Source organism: Pinus tabuliformis, chromosome 1_1 (assembly GCF_031772625.1).
Source record: "Pinus tabuliformis cultivar Carrire ecotype Pingquan chromosome 1_1, CPIR1, whole genome shotgun sequence".
NCBI lineage: Eukaryota > Viridiplantae > Streptophyta > Pinopsida > Pinales > Pinaceae > Pinus > Pinus tabuliformis.
In genome coordinates, this window is record NC_142297.1 from 134,284,343 (window position 1) to 134,289,619 (window position 5,277).

At 32.2% G+C, this 5,277-nt stretch overlaps 1 long non-coding RNA gene across 1 annotated transcript; it reads right to left on the bottom strand.

Annotated features, from left to right (window-relative positions):
* Positions 1-3,136: 3,136 nt before the first annotated feature.
* On the bottom strand, positions 3,137-3,898 carry LOC149212008 (uncharacterized). Its single transcript, XR_016250197.1, has 2 exons — positions 3,691-3,898; positions 3,137-3,546 (listed from the first exon to the last, which is right to left on the bottom strand). It is a non-coding gene; the product is annotated as an uncharacterized LOC149212008 (long non-coding RNA).
* Between the last annotated feature and the right edge of the window lie 1,379 nt (positions 3,899-5,277).

Here is a 5,277-nt window from a genome sequence, read left to right on the forward strand (position 1 = left end):
GGGTTGTACATATAGATGAAACTTCATGGGAGAGGTGGGAAAATATCCGCGACACTACCCGCTCGCATGCCCTATGTGAATCGGCTTGAAAGGTGTTTGGAAAATGCCATCTTAAGACCCCAAATTGGTTCACTCACAATGATTTCATCTAGGGGTGAACATCAAGGTGAATTCCTTGATCCTTAGCATCACTAATCTCACAGCAGAGGGTGGCAAGGAGAGGACAATGATCTTCATCGTCACACCTAGTTTTTCCCCTTGTAGTCAATGAATTTCTAAATGGAAAGTAGCGTGGCACCCTTGGAACTTCAAGGGAATTTCTTGAAGGGCACAACCAACTTGGAACCCTTGGAATCAAGAAGAAAGTAATTGGTGTCGCACCATTGTAACTTAAACGAAATTTCTTAAAGGGAACAACTGACTTGGAACCCTTTGCATAAAAAAGAAGCTACTGAAATATAAATAAGATTTGATAATCATACAAATTCACATGATGTAGTATGTGACATTTTAGAACTAAGATAACTAAATCAAGAGTAAACCATGGAATAAAGTGAAAATAGGAAGAAATAAAAAAATGAATAAATTAAGTGACTCTAACCTTCCCATATTTGGAAAACCTTACGCAGATAATGTGCGTATAAAATAACTCCAAAGTATGTAAGTGTTTAAATAAGCAGAAATGAGAAAAGGACATAGAGGTAGTTAGAAACATTAACCCTAGTATAATTTAACCTCATTATGAAGAGAAGGTAGTGAATGAAAATAAAGAGTAATAATTTAAATTAAAGAAATTTAACTTCATGGTATAAATTCCATGTGGTAAGAGACAACACAACGATCTCCATCTATGATTCTATTTGAGATAATGTAGGGTGTATTTTAGGAACTGAATATGACACCTACCATTTCACTTCAATTATGAACATGAAACAAGGAGTATAAAAGGGGGATTAAGTGACAACTAGGATAAGATATAGCGAGTCATGTTGGGGTGATGGAAACAATATTTTCATATAAGAATTTAAGTAAATAACTTAGCAGATTCTTGGTGAGTTATTGACACATGATTGGGTGAGTAATAAAAAATTTAGATTTGTAAAAATAATTATTTTTGCATGAAGTGAAAAGTGTCACTTTTGAAGCCTCCTATAAAAGAAGGAGTAATATATGGTAGAGGGATCATTTTTTTCCCTACTAATGGATCGATTACATTATGCTATTATGAGTGAATACAAAGTCTATAGTGACTTTGTTGTAATGGAGGTAATTAGAGAGGGAACTCTTGAGACAAAAGTGCTCTCCTCCATCAGCTATCATTCTTTGTTTACTTTAAAACCCCATTGCATCTCAGGGGCTCATGGAGAGGAAGAGTGCCCAAAGAGTAGGTTGATAGGTCAACTATTGAGCCAATGACGTTCAATCATCACACATCATTCTTCACAAGTGAACGCGGACAACAACTAACGAGTGCAAGAAGGAAAAAAGTTGAGATCGAATCTCCACCCCTTTGGTGAACGATACCTCATGTTTTCATAAATTTATATTAGATGCTTATTGTCGTTTGGATTGTAAATTTATGGATTATTGATGTATATGTCTTAAAATTATTATGTGCTTCTATTATTGATGTGTCTTAATTATTGTGTGACTCGTAATGGATGTTTCTAATGGATGATTAGCTTAAAATGAAGATCATTATTTGCTAAACGACATTACTTATTGGTTAATAAAATTTCATCAAAGCTTCTTGCATCTAATAAATGATTAGCTTGAAATGAAGATCATTATTTGCTTATTATTTGCAATACAATAATTAAAATGACATTACTTATTGGTTAATAAAATTTCATCAAAACTTCTTGCATCTAAAAATTAACTGATATTAAGTTGAATTTGGTTTGTAAAAAAAAAAATTATTATTAAGAAAGATCCTTACACATAAATATAATTCTTTATTATTATTTAAATTCATTTATTTTTTTAATAAAAAAAATTGATGTAGATTATTTACTTATATTTCTTTTATAATAAAATAATATCAAATTAATAATATTATTATCAAAATATATTTAAAATGAAAAATTATATATGTAAAATTAGGTTAAGTTGTTAAGAGATTTCAATTAAAATGATTTAGTGAACTATCGGTTTTCTAGTTAAATGTGTGGAAGTTTCCATAATCATGTTGTAACTAGTTTGTTGTAATAATTATAATTATAAATATAATTATTAATTATAATTATAAATATAATTATTAATTTATTATTTTATTTTTATTTTTATGTAAATTGAAAAAGAAAATGTTTTATTAATAATTATTATTTTTCTTTATTTTATTTTATTTTTCTCACATTTAATCTAGTCAAAATATTTAATAAAACATTACAAAATTGTGAGTTTAATATAACATTACATCCTCCTAGGCAATTACTTCATTTTCACTCCCATCATTTAATTTTTACCATCTTGCCATTTTAGATTTTTATATTCCTAAATTTTCATGCTTTACCATGTTTTCTTACCCAACTAAAAAGTATAAAAATTACAATTACTTCATTTTCACTCCCATCATTTAAATTTTTACCAACTTTCAACTTTAAATTTTTACCAATCTTTCAACTTTAATTTTTTACCAATCTTTCAACTTTAGATTTTTTATCCCTAAAAAGTATAAAAATTACAATTACTTCATTTTCACTCCCATCATTTAATTTTTTTACCAGTCTTTCAACTTTAGATTTTTGTATCCCTAAATTTTGGGGCTTTACCATATTTTATTACGAACCTACAGTTTACAAAAACATTCCCTTCCATACGCTATTTGTTGTAATGAAATGATTTTCGAGGGTAACATGGTTATTCCATTTCATACTTTTTTTTATTTTAATGAATCATTTTCCAGGATAACCTGTAACCATGAATGTATAAATGCATGCAATGTCTGAGTAGATGATCTAAAACCCTCCTTCCACTGATAAATTTGAGGCTTTGCATGCATAATCTTTTTCCCCAAAACCCTCATAATGCTGATAGCAATCGTCCTGTGTATGTGTTTATTATCGGCAGAAGATGAAAGAAAAAGAAAAACAAAAGAAAAAAAAGAGCAGAGCATTCGATCATCTACCCAAACAGATACACAAATACAACCGGTTTACATTATTAATATTTAGATCCGCCTGCAAGCGCACCCGAAAAAGAAAGATCATGTAAACCCGCAAACACAAACCCTCACAGGGCCTCTCACGGGCTTAAATTACACAATTAAAAAACATTACAGCTATAGCTAACTCGATCCACAGATCGAACCCCGTGCCAAGTTTTATAATACATTCTACAGCGAAAAAGGACCACAGATCGAACCCCGTGCCAAGGTTTATAATACATTCTACAGCGAAAAAGGACCACAGATCGAACCCCGTGCCAAGCTTTATAATACATTCTACAGCGAAAAAGTGTCCTTTAACGCGGATCCATTAAAACCACAGCCCGATGTTCGCTTTTAGTGAACAATACCGCGATAAACAACATAATCTCAATAGAGATCTGCAGAGATACAGAAAACAAAATCCAAAATTATAAAGATGCGTCGTGCTTCATTAAAACTAGGGAAAGAAAAAATGGATGAATCTTAATGGGAACAAAATGAAAACAAATATAGAGTCAGAAACCCTCAACAATTTCACACACAAAGGATCGATCGCAGAATAAAACGAACGCCGCTGTATCGACCCTAACCCTGCCATTTAAAGAATCGAGAAAAAAATCTGCGAGCAGGATCAATCACAGTAGAATATTATCTAGCGAATATGCCACCATCCAAAGGTGAAAATTGGCTTAATCGCTTTCTCACTGCGAGTAAAAGGCGGTCGTCAAGCTATCAAGCCATAAAGGGATATCTTACCTGCGAGGAGTACCTGGCCGAAGGAGTTCGCAGAGGATCAGAGCACAGCGAAACCACAATGGCGGCAGTAGAATGGCTCCAGAGTAAGGGTAGGGGAGCACAGCGCGCGGGTGTTGAATTCGAATGGAGGGAAAGATCGCGGATGAATGAATTACTCCCCGATCGGCCAGCGCATTCCCTTGTGCAGGAAGGATGTCAGGCGATCAGCGAACGGTCAGGAATGTCAGGGAATGTCAGGGCGGACCGAGAGGTTGGCGGAGAACAGGAGGAGCGATGGTGGCGGAAGAGGAGGAGATTTTCGGCAGCCGGAGCCGGACGATTTTCCGGCCGGTGCCGGAAAAGGGGCCATTCTACTGCCTCCGTAGACTACTCCTTTTTTTTCAATGTAAAAATGATTTTTTGGTGTCCGAATTTTTGGTGAAAAATTTTGGGATGAAATTTTGATTTTTGTTATTTAACTTAATTTTTTGACTATATATAGATTAGTATTTTGGAAAACTTTAGAGCAGTTCCATTGCACAAAATTACCATCAAATTTGTGATTTCAATAAATACCTACCCAGCTGTTAAAAAAATTTAACCAAAAAACCTACCATAAAAATTTCCAAAAATAACACTAAAAGCAACACCTCTTTTTATTAATATTTTATGTAAAACAAAATACAAGTGGACATGGGTCATTCTTTTCAATGTAACAGGGAACTCGTGAAACCCGCAGATAAATCGATATCTCCCTCAGAACCGGGACAGGGCTTTTTACGTACTTTTGATACTATCGGTACGCGTATTCTCACTGTTTGCAAATTCAGAATGATAGCACCGACAAGGTTGACCACAATGACTTCTGCACAAACACATCGGTGAAAAGCAAAATCATTTGAGAAAAAATTGACACCGAATTTTAGATAAGTGTAGTCTAGCCAGGCTATTAATTCCAAAAAAAAAAGAAGTAGAAATTATGGTATGATTTTTGTAAAAATTAATTTTTGTTATTGTTAAATTTTACAATTTTGATTGTCCAGGTTTTTTTACGATGTTAAATTTATTTTTACATTTAAATAAATGATTCAAACACTTTTATAATCAAAATTTTCTTAAAAAATCACTAAATTTTAACAAAAAAAAAATCCAAACAAATTTGTCAATTTGTTTTCTTCATAGAGCATAGATAAGATATAATTTTATTTATCGCTCTATTTTAAATGTGGATATGTAATTGAGTATTCATGAATTTTTAAGCTAATAAATAATTTTTGTTTTTGTTGTTTGATTTAGGATGGAAAAATAAAAATTGTGATTTTCAGTTGTTTGAATGTAAAAATAAATTTAACTTCCTGAAAAATCATTAAAAATTAAAATAATACATCTTAAAT